This window comes from Coptis chinensis, chromosome 9, assembly GCF_015680905.1.
Source record: "Coptis chinensis isolate HL-2020 chromosome 9, ASM1568090v1, whole genome shotgun sequence".
In the NCBI taxonomy this organism is placed as follows: Eukaryota; Viridiplantae; Streptophyta; class Magnoliopsida; order Ranunculales; family Ranunculaceae; genus Coptis; species Coptis chinensis.
The window spans coordinates 76,280,811-76,293,681 of NC_141464.1; positions in this window are offsets into that span (position 1 = coordinate 76,280,811).

Sequence of the window (12,871 nt, forward strand, 5' to 3'; positions counted from 1 at the left end):
ATGGATGTCAAATGTTGTCGGTGCCTAAAAAGAACGGCAAATTACGTGTTTGTATCGATTTCACAAATCTCAATAAGGCTTGTCCGGTTCATCCGTATCCATTGCCGTGATATCCGGAAATGGTCGATGCAACATCCGGGTTTCAGCGTTTGTCTTTTTTGGATACTTATTCGGTTATCATCGATTCCGTTATTCATTGAGGACCAAGAGTTCATCAAGATTCATTATGGACCAAGGCATTTATTGTTACCGTGTAATGCCTTTCGGTCCGAAAAGCGGCTGAGCCACATATCAAAAGCTAGTCAACACTATTTTTCCGACCTACTTGGGAAAGACGGTCGAAGCATACATCGACGACATGGTTGTCAAATCTACTGTAAGCACCGATCATCTTATCGATTTGCAAGTCCGTTTTCGACAGACTCTCCAATTTCAAAATGCGTTTGAATCCGGCAAAGTGTTCTTTCGGTTTATCATCCGGTAAATTCTTAGGATACATGATGACTAGACGCGGAATTGAAGCAAACGGATCAGATTCGAAATCGTCCTTGAAATGCCTTCTCCGACGTCAAAAAAAAAAAAATTCAACGACTTACGGGACGCTGCTGCGCCCTAAATCGCTTTATCTCGGTAGATTCGATCGATGCCGCCCTTTTTCCAAACATTGAAAGACGCGAAGAATTTGGAGAATTTGTGAAGTTGCATTTCGTCATTTGAAAGCATACTTAGTCCAACCTCAGTTCTTGCCGGTCCAAAGAACGGGGCAACCTATAGTCCAGATATTTAGCCGCCACCCATCATGCCGTAAGTGCCGCCTTATTTGTCAACGGTGGCGATGGACGCCCCATATATTCTTTGTTAGCAAGACTCTTTCTTTGCTGAAACAAGATATTCTCGAAAGTGGAGAAAATTGCATTGGCTTTGGTTCATGCCGCCCGACGCCTTAAACCTTATTTCCGAGGGACGAAGTCGTCAAAGTTTATCTGGAATATCCACTGCCGAAAGCTTTTCAGTAATGCTTTCGGGAATCAAGTCGCCTTTCGCAGAATGGGAAAGTTACCCCTGGGCTTATAGCATTGTGTTTGAAACCGCCACACCGTGAAAGGACAAGCTTTGGCTTCGCTTAATGGCTGATTTTCCAATTGAGGATATTCTTATGTCTTATGCATTACTAGACGAAGAGAATGTCGTCGACAACACGCCATTACCTCTCAGGGACGATGATTTGCCAAACTTATCAGATGTATCTGCTGATTGTTGGATTGTTTATCCGATGGTTCGCGATAATAAGTATGGCTCTCGTATTGGGGTGTAATCTTGCGGCCGAATGGAGAAAAAATTGAGAAGTCGGTCGCGTTTTGGGTTTTGACTTCAAAATAATGAGGCCGAAAGTACTGACGGGCTATTCATTTAGCGGCTTCGCGTCGCTTCTTCGATTTGGGGCGACTAAACTACAATTATTCACAGATTCTAAGTTAGTCGCTAGCCGGTTTGGTGGATCATATGTAGCTCGTGGACGATAGAATGGCAGCTTATGTGGACTTAATTCATTGGATTGCTCGAAATTTTGATTCTATCAAGATTGTAAAATCCGCGTCATGGCGTCGCGACATGGATTCTCTTGCTTATTTATATCGGCGGTTAAATTCCGGATAAGCCTCGCCAGATAACCATTGAATTTCAAAAGGAACCGAAAGTATCGATCATCCATCGAGGATGTGCACGATATGTACATCACTTCGAGTTGTTTTTCATCAAGACATTTTCTCGAGGAATCACGTTATGCCAATTTGATATCTCCGTGGCCGACTCGGAAGCTTGTTTTGATCTTGATAATCAAGCTATCATTGCAGAGAAAACGCTTTGATCCACAACTTATGCTATCGATGACCACAATGATCCCGGGTTAATGATATTGTCTCGGTCCATACCGACGACGATCATGAAGTTCGACAATGCTCGAGAGGTTCCCCGATATAGAGCTAAGTTTTCCACTTACACCTTGTGACGAAGATGATTGGCGTCTTCCTTATATCACATATTTACATGATCACATCTTGCCTCCCGATCATAAAAGTGGGTGATGTGTCAAACGCGATGCTTGGAAATATTGTCCCATATCGACTTGAAGAGCGATGCCGTTGCAACTTTATCGCAAAGGCACAAGTCTTAACCCCTATGTTTGTTGTCTCAGAAATTTCGAAGCGTTTGCTCGTCTCTGGCGGAAATTCATTCAGGCCTATGTGGGGAACCACTCCCCGGCTTAAGTCTCCGCTCATGAGCAATGACACAAGGAATCTTGGTGGCCGTACATGCAAAAGGATGCTAAGCGTTTGTCCGAGAAGTCGCGTTCCTTGTCGGAAATATGCTAACATGGGAAATCTTCAAAGAACGGAACTTCATCCAATCTTCAGCCCTCGGCGTTTGCAAAGTGGGGTCTTGACATCGCCGGTCCTCTTCGAAAGCTCTGGCGGTGTTCGTTTCTTACCGCCGCGAATCGATTATTTTACCAATTGGGTCGAAGCTATGCCCTTAGCCCGCATCCATGTTTGGATGTTAAAAATTCTTATGGCGAGACATTGTTTTGTCGCTTCGGTATTCCAACATCATTGACTTCGACAATGGCAAACAATTTGATACCGAAGAAATTCGACAATTTTGTTCGACTTGAAGATTAATCACAATTTCGGCGACCATACCATCCTCAAGCTAATGGGACAAGCGGAAGCTACTAACAAATCCATTCTTGCAATGCCTGCCGCGACTTCTTCAAGGCCAAAGGAAATTGGGTTAAGGAACTTCCTACGGTTATGTGGGTTTATCGAACCACACCTAAGCATTCATTTGGATTTTCTCCGTTTAATCTTGCTTACGAGACGGAAGCGGTCTTGCCTACAGAAGTTGATGACACCAACCACGAACTTCTAATGTGGAATTGGAATCGAATGATCAAGCACTTGCTCAAGCCAAAGCCTTGATAGATGAGACAAGAGATGTTGGTCTTCAACAATTAATTAGATTATCAAAGCCGATATGAAACGAAAATATGATAAGAAAGTTCGACTTAAAGTGTTTGAGAAAGATGATCGGGTACTCGTCGAAAGACGAGGTTGATAGATTCCGGTAGAATTTGGAGAAACTGGACGAGTCCATACATCATAGATCACCCTGCCACCAAAGGATCTTATTTTCTCGAGATTTAGATGGGAATGTTCTCGATAAGCCGTGGAATGCGTTTCATTTGCACAAGTTCTATAAGTAGATTTTAGTTGTGTTTTTCCGTTATCCTGGAGAAATAAAATAATATAATATTTAATTTGTTTCAAGTTCAGGCATGTATTTTCCGTTGTTATCTTTGCATTTTTTAAGACTCGGTAATCAATAAAGAAGCAGTTCTTTCACTTCAGTTCCAATGATATAATTTTGGTTTTAGCGAACCTTATAATCGCTACAACAAAATCTGGCGAAATTACCACGTTTAATTTCGTCAGTCTAAGTTGAACGCTTTTACGCTCGCTTAGTCGTTACTATCGCTACGATAAAATCTGACGAAATTACCACGTTTAATTTCATCAGTCTAAGTTGAACGCTTTTACGCTCACTTAGTCGTTACTATCGCTACAACAAAATCTGGCGAAATTACCACGTTTAATTTGATGGGTCTAAGTCGAAACGCTTTTTTTCGCTTAGTCGTTACTATCGCTCTGATAAAATCGGACGAAATTGCCACGTTTAATTTTCATTCCTAAGTTGAACGCTTTTACGCCGCTTAGTCGTTATTATCGCTACGACAAAATCGATGAAATTACCACGTTTAATTTCGGTCGCCTCTAGTTGAACGCTTTTTTACGCCTTTTAGTCGTAGTTACTATCGCTATGATAAAATCGGCCGAAATTACCACGTTTAATTTCATCGATCCTAAGTTGAACGCTTTACGCCTTTAGTCATTACTATCGCTACCACAAAATCCGGACGTAAATTACAAGCGTTTAATTTTGTCGGCCTAAGTTGAACGCTTTTACGCTTCGCTTAGTCGTTACTATTGTTACGACAAAATCAATTTAAATTACCGTTTAATTTCGTCGGTCCTAAGTTGAACGCTTTTATTTCGCTTAGTCGTTATTATCGCTACGACAAAATCGACCGAAATTACCACCTTTAATTTCGTCGGGTCCTAAGATGAACGCTTTTTTTCGCTTAGTCGTATTATCGCTACGACAAAAATCGACGAACTTACCACATTTAATTTCATCACCTAAATTGAACGATTTTACGCCGCTTAGTCGGTTTACTTTCGCTATGTCAACATCTGATGAAGTGCCCCGTTTCGTTTCGTCAGTTCTGCATCGGAGCATTTTTTCGCTCAATCTAATTTTGCAAGCTTAAAGTTAGCATTGGGGGCGTTTCATTCTATTTCGTGTCATCTATATAATTCAACAACATTGTCAGTTTTCCACAGGTATGTTATCTAACATCACAATGATATTCAATAGCCAACACATACTTTGTTTTATTAAAAAAGAATTTTTAGCTCTATGGTATTACATTCACGTAATCACATAATCATTGGTTTGGGAAAATCTAATGGTTTCTTATCAGTTTTCACTGATACAACTCATACAATTTTCTTACGGTCGCTTGATTCAATCTTCGTTTTCTTCTTCGAAATCTGCATTCGCTTCGCTTAGCGCTTTCGGTTAAATTTTTTCCGACAGCTTCATTATTTTTTCTAAGACATTTAGCTGATCTTTCTCGACGAAACTTCTGTCAGCTTCTTTAATTCTTCAACGACATTATGCGACACCACCTCGCGCACGAAACTTTTCTACGTTGACTATTTGTAAATATATTTGACTTGTAAAACCACCGTTTTTACGTGTGGCTTAAACTTTTGATTACGTCAAATGTCAAATTTTTCGAAATAAAATTTTCTCCACTTCTTTCTTTTTATAAGGCATTGAGATCTTTCCGCTCGAAATCTTTTCTTTGTCGACTTTTTCCTCGATATTTTTTGCCCGTAATGTCGTCGTTTCTACCTGCGACGACAAGAATAAACTTTTCATCAGTTTTTTAGACTTAACCAAAATTTTACGATAATCGATAAAAAAATACTAACATATCCGTTTCCCCGCTAATTGCTTTGTCATATTCTCCGCGACTTTTCTCCATTTCTTCGTCTTCTTCGACAGGCCAAATTTAAGTTTTATCGAAACTCAATAATTTAAGTTTAATATCCTAGCCGATCCAATTTGAAGCTGCTCGATCCTAAGCTAGATTATGCCGTGGCCTCGTGTATGTATTCGTTATATCTGTCACCTTCTTTCCACCTTATCAAATCTACGATCGTCAATGCATCTTCTTCTTCTCAATTATATTTCGCCCGTATAGTACGGTCGTTTCTACCAAAAAAAAAATCGGGTCAGAAAGCTCAAAAACCGGGTTCAGTGGGCCATATCGGTGCAACACAGGTACGGTGCCCTTCCTTTACAGGCGTTACACCATATCATGTTTGATATTTGCATTTCGGTTGCACAGGGCCAAACTAAATAAGTGTGGGTACGGTGCCCTTCTTTTCCTTGCACTTCACCATATCATGTTCTTTAATTTCACTTTCGAATTTGAGCGCCATCATCAGTATCGCATTCACAGAGCAAACATGGGATTCGAACCAAGTTATTCAGCAGCGACATAAGATTTTTGATCTTTTACAAATCTGATATCATTATCACGTGAGTACCTTATACACACAACGTTTCATGGAGACAGCACATACATCGCATGCACACAGCTTCATGCAAACGCACGTACAGCGCATGAACACGAAGCTTCACGGCGAGAGCGCGTACCGATGGCCTGTCACAAGTTTATATATCAACAAAGGTTAATGAAGAGAGACGTACCTGTTGGTCGACGCGACGAAGAATCAAAGCGTTATACAACAGCAGTGTTGGTGATACGGCAGCCGACGATTCACTTGTTTTTAAAACCACGACTCCTTTCTCTGTCTCACTTAAACTTGGAGGGGGATTTTGGGTTGGAGTAAGGTCATGTTGGTTGGGAACTTCCACGCAGAACTCTCGTCAGGTTGTGACGACGTTTTGTTTGATGAGAATGACTGTTATTTCCTGGATTGGGATATGTGGGCACACCGCTTATATAAGGTCGAGCTGTTTCTCAGTTCCGATAGGATTCTTTTCTAAATCCAACTCCATCTCTAATCTCAATTCTTATCTCCTCCACATTCTTATCTCATCCGCACACTTTGAGTCCAATTAGTATTTAACTTCCTTTTATTACTATTATTACTAAACTGCCCCTACATTTAATTTTTAACGATATAATCCACGATCGCTATTATTCACCGGGCACGATCGTCAATTCAAATTTCGTATTTTTTACGAAATCGTTCGTACAGTTTTCGCAATCAATTTCTTTTTGAAATTTATTTTCGTGCATATTTTATTTTATTTTTTTTTTTTTTTCTACGCATTTTCGCCATCTTTTATTTAATTACATTGCGTTTCGATGATCGTTAGTTTGACATTTTTTTTCGCTCCGATAATTCACAATTTTTTTTCGACAACCAATTTTGAATTATTTCTTTTCGCGACGACACTTCGTTATACATTCCGGCCATTTTTCTTTCTTTCTTTGCCATATGAACTTTGTTCGCGATGCCAAAGAGGGGCGTGTTTCGACCCCCACCTACGTGGTTAACGCCCATTGGTAGGAATCTCCACTTTATTCGCGTTTGACCGACAGGGCTAAAGCCCAATTCATTAATACCATGGATCAATGTACGGGCCCATTAACTCACGTGTCTGCGTGAACCTTAGCCACATGGCTTTGCCACTAATGTACATTGATTTATGTCCGATTCATTTCTTATCAAAGAGATAATTATCGGTTGAAAGTTATAGTCTATCACAATTGCTCGTTTACAAGATTACTTGAGATACAAGGATTCTCTACTCTACCTATATAAATATCAAACTATTTTTCATTCGAACCACGTTCTTGAGACTTGATCCCACAATCGATAATTTGGGTACGTGAGGGCAACCGCAAGGTCTGATCTCATCATTCCCCGATCACCATCATTTTTCTAATTACTTTTCTACGTTCTTCGTCTTTTTTCATCAACACTTGGTGTTTTGATCATATTTGGTCGAAACACACTTTCTACCAAATCACTAGCCAAGAGATAAACTACACAAAATATGGTGTCCATATTTCAGTAAAAATATGCCACAAGATCAAGCTTCTTTGACAAAAAATATCTTGACATAAGGTCTATTGCAATTGGAGAAAAAAATATGGGGGTTCTTGGGCCAACCAAAGTCCGAGATCTTTAATGTTATTTCTAAGGTTAATAATAAGATTCTTTGGATGGAAAAGCAAGTCCGCTTCTCCCGGAAGACAAGAACCGCGTGCTAATTAAATCCATTTCATCTGCTATCCCTTTGTTTCACATGCATGAACACTTTCCTCTTACCACAGCATGCCACACAGTCAATAAATGTTCTTCAAAGAGATTTTTGGTGGGGTACTCCACAAGGTAAGAAGCATCATGTATATCTTAAAAGCTATAATTTCATTTGCCAACCAAAGCTCAATGGGGGTTTAGGAGTTAGAGATATGACTCTAACTAATCATGCTCATCTCTTCAAAATTATTTGGAATATTGTCACTAATCCAAACTCTTTCCTATCTAAACAGCTTAAAGGTAAGTATTTCTCCAAATGTAATGTCTTACACTCTAAGAGTAATCAAGGGATTTCTTGGTTTTGGTTTGGCATGATACACATGATACAAAACATTAAAGATAACTCTTTATGGCAAACTGGAACAGGTATGAACATAAATGTGTGGGCTGACTCTTGGATCCCTAGTCTTCTTAACTATAAAATACCACCCCACCTAGCTGTAAATAAAATCCCTCTCATGGTATCTGACCTTAGCTTATTGATCAACACACTAGGACATGGAATGTAAATATCTTAAATAGTTTGTTTGACAACAAAACTTGCCCTGAGATCCCAAAAATCTTTCTGCCTAGAAGTAATCCTATAGATTGTCTTAAATGGAATCTTGAAAAAACTGGAAAATTCAGTATTAAGTCTATGTACATTAAGCTTAGTGAAGTTACCTCTACTATAAATCTAATCTAGTTTTCTGGAAAAATACTCATAACCTGAGGGCCTCTTTATTTGCTTGGAAATGTTATTATGATATATTGTTCCTACTAGAGATCATCTTAGCAAATTCATGTACATATATACCTGATAAATCTTGCCTACTATGTGGCTTACATATAGAATCCATTCATCATATCCTTCTGAAATGCAGTTTTACAAGAGCCCTATGGTATGCCACTCCTTGGCTGATCCATATATCAAATTTTGATAACCTACATGTAAAGGAGTGGATAGATATGTGGTTTGCACCACCTGCAGGGTGGCCCATTGACAATGAAACATGGACAAAATTATGCCTGATGCTGTACTAGAACATCTGGCTAGAAAGATGTTCAATCTTCCACAGTAAACTTCCACCAAATTTGTACAAACTAATTATTTTAGTTCAAAACTTTTTTGCTTCTAATCATTCAAATGTGAGCATTTCATGTGGCCTACATACAGATGCCAGAAAAATACCAGAACTGGAAACCCCCTTTGGGGAATTATCATAAACTCGATACTAACACAAGTTTTAAAAAACAGGGAGCCAAATCTAATTATAGCTATGTCTTAAGAGATTCTTATGGAATCTATATTGTTGTAGGAAGAGAACAGGGATGGGACAACTGCTATGAAGAGGCAGTATGCAGAGCCTTACTCAAAGGAATCAGTTGGTGTAGGAAGTTCACTTCAAACAATATAGAGGTGGAGACAAGTTCCTAGGCAGCAAAAAAACTTTTGGAGTGGAAGTGTAATGACCCGGAATTTTACCTATGGATAAACCGGTCATTTTACGTGTTAGTTCAGTGCTACTCTAGGTAATTACGTACTATATAGCGAGGTTTAACATTTATCATTTGGCGGGTTTGATTAATTGATATGGGTTTTTCATTGATGGGTAATTTTATGTTGGGCCAATTGTATTTTGGGCCTTATTTATATTACTAGTGTAAATTATGTGGGCTTAGAACTGTTTTGGGCTTTATCGTAATGTATTTGGCTTATGCTATTACATGGGTTGTTCATATATATTGGGTTGCTTTTGTGTCTCTGAGGAAGGGGGGGAGGATAAGGATAAAAAAAAAGGAAAAAGGGAGGGAGGAACAGACTCTTCGTCTCTAACCATACAAAAGCCAAATCGGAAAGGGGGGGGGGTTCAAAATTTGAAATGAGGGGACACCTATTGAATTTGCAAGTACATTTCGACCGGTGGGAAAAAGAAAAGGGAGAGGTCTGGAGGGAGGTGGCCTCGCTCTCTCGGGAATACGAGATATTTTGGGGAAAAAATAGAGAAAAAGAAAATGAAGCTTTATGCAGGCGTACAAGAGGAGGTGTCTGGGGGATGTTCAATTTTTTGGAATTTCAAGCTTAAAGGTTGGGTAATATATATATAGGGCTCGCTACGTCGACATACAAAATTGATATACTAAATTGACATACGCATTCCAAAAGAAGATTTGCACATTGAACTAAAGGTTGATTTTTGGTAGAGATGACTTACCTACTATGGATAGTATCTCCACAAAAAATCACCTCAATCGGATATGTCTAGTCTTGTCAAAAGAGTGTTAAAATTCTGGACCATCGATAAATTTCAAATTTGAACTCAATTTTTGTAAGTAAGGTTTGGTGGGGTTATAAATGTTCAAAGGAGCTGATTTTTTGTGGGAGATGATCTCCATGTTGTAGAGATCACATCCTCAGAAAATCAGTTTTAGTTCATTATGTAGATAAGTAGGATTAAGTATTTCAATTTAGTAGCAAGCCCGTGATATATATATATATATATATATATATATATATATATATATATATATATATATATATATATATAGTAGCGATTTGCTCAAGAATTTGGCAAAATCCTCAAAAGATTAAAAGTAAAGGGACGTCACGATATAGTATCTTGATTCAAGTTTAAGAATCGGTTAGTGGACGTTATATGGTTAGAACAAGAGTGAGGAACCTATACCGCCTTCCTCATCGGAATGGCTTAATCCATTCCTATAGATCCTTATCCCAATAAGAGAACTATGATTGGCTTGATCCCGAAATGGGTACGTAGGGCAGCCACCGCTCACCGCTTCCATAGGAAACCCCTACCCCTTTGAGAAAGGAAACCGAATGTTTAATATTCTTTTATCGCTGTTGAAATTGGGTATGAGAAATATATAATTGTATGTGTTATGCATGGATATATAGAATTATATGGAATGCTAACGTTTTTCTTGAGTTTATGTTAATCGATGCACTCACGAGGATTTAATAAGGAAATGGTAAGTGGTATTAAGCAGCACGCTAAAGGTATGTGTTAACCTTGTCTTTTGTTTTCAATTTTGTTTCAAGTTGATTACTATATATTGACTACGTATCCAACCTTGAGCGTTGGAATATCTTCACAGGGATGAACAGATGCTCCCATAAGACAAGAAAATGCGTACGAGCAAATTAAGAACAATTTAACGAGAATGAAGCGCACTCTGAGTGATACAACGGTTCCTTTCCCTATTTATTTTAAATTCCAAAGTTATTCCGTCTAAGAGCGTGTTGTAATAAATTATTATTTCTTTATTGTCTTTAAGAATGAATCTATATTAGAATGCATCCATTATGTAGAAATTATGACGTTGAGGAGCGTTCCTAGTGTGGAAGATCGATCTAGAGTAAGAGATTGGTTTGGGCACCGCAGCCTACTTGATTTAACTAGCATTTGTCGAGATGGTTAAGTAGTCAGTGCCACGAATCAATATCTTTTAGTAGTTGGGTTTACGGCTGAGGTTTTAATATAATAAATAGAAGTATATTATGTGATCTTCAGGTTATGATAGGTTGTAAATTTATGAAATGTTAGAAATACGGAGGAAACTCTCACGAATTTTTTTAGAACACGATGTTCAGAGGGGGTTTTATATTTTAGTTCTAGTTTGGACTCGTGTGAGTCAAACCTGCTCACGTCTTGGTTTATTAGATTGTTGAATATTCAGATTCTTTTACCTGAATATTCAATTGTCTGGAAAATCGGGGCGCTACAGGAAGAATTTGAACCTTTCATTGACATCACAGCTCATCCTAAATGACGTACTAGCTTTTTTTGGTTGTTTTGAAAACGTCACTACAAATTGTGTAGGACGTACATGAAACAAAGTTGCACATATCCTTGCATCTTTTGATAGTCTGTATATGAATAATATCCATCTTCCTTGTGAATGGGTCCAGCTACCACCTATATGGCTGATAGGAAGAGGATAGACTATATGTAAATTCTGCTTCTTAATATATAAAATATATGTTGATTTACAAGAAAAAAAAAACACACCTTGTCAATTTCCAAGATTCAGATGTAGCTACTTCTCATTTTCAACTAGTGCTAACTTGTTAAAAATGTACTATGCAATAAGAAATTAAATTGATAACAGAGATAGGACCATATGCATATATTGGTCTGCTATGAAAATCTCTTTTTTCGCAGGAAAATTGTGAATATTATAATAATAATAATATAAGGTTACAATATAGGGGTGAAGCACCGCTTGGGCTAGATTAAGGTCCCACTTTGAACACAAAATCATAACCAAAATAAACTAGTTTCCAACAAAAATACTGAAGGTTCCGGTGAATAAATTTAGTTCATTTATATCGTGATGGAATATTTCTAGTCCTGGGTGGAAGAGGGGTAAGATCCACATCTTTACCCTGGGACTTGCTTCCTTTTTTCTTCTAAACCTGCCCTTCTACCCCTTCCTTATACTTAGCCCAATTGACGGAGCTCACTAAAACCGTTTATGTAGTTAATTGTGCTTCGCACTAAGGTTTTCTAGAACTCCCAAGTTCCTGAGAGCCCCCAAACCAAGGCGGCCTTGTGTGTGCGAGCACATCCTTATATCTCTCTACACTATCCCTCAATAAGGACACAAAACAATATAAACTTAAGAGACTTAAGTTTAGTAACCAATGTGGGACTAAAGCTCCCCACATTAGAGAGTAGTAGAGACATAAGTTCATGGGTTCAAACCCATAAGGACACAATTTCATTCAAGTTTCCAACACTTGATCATCGTCCTCACTATCCTTGTCGTCAACTAGATCAGTCCAATTGACTGTTCGTAGAAGTGAATTAGCTTCGCTCAAGACATTGAATCTGTTACCATTGCCAAAGGACGGGGAATTGAACTCAGCCATTCCTTTGAAAATCTCTATAATCTTCAATTCGCACTGTCTCATGTGATGCTGCACAATGTAGTAAACAAAAGCATCTCTTCGAATCTTAAAATGTAATGGTACGGTTTAGGTTTTGGGTTCTGGTGCAGACCGAACTCGACAAATCCAAACGAACATGTTAGAACATTGATATAAATGGCATTGATGTTATCATTCTTTGTGCAAATATGGACAACACATCTCTGTATAAATAGAGCCTAGTGATCTGCTTATTCTACTCATCAATGAATGTTCACTCTAAGTCTCACTTCTCCATACAAGGATCACGTACTTTAGATGACAAGCTCCGAGCAAGATTCATCGCGCTGTTGTTTCATTAACTGGGTTGCTCAACAAGGAGAGGATCTCGAAAGACTCCTCAAAGCATTACAAGAAGACTCCAAAGACGACATAAAGCTCAGACATATGGCTGAAATTTCCATGAAACACTTTGAAGAATATTGTGAGAGTCGAGCGATCCTAGCCTATATTG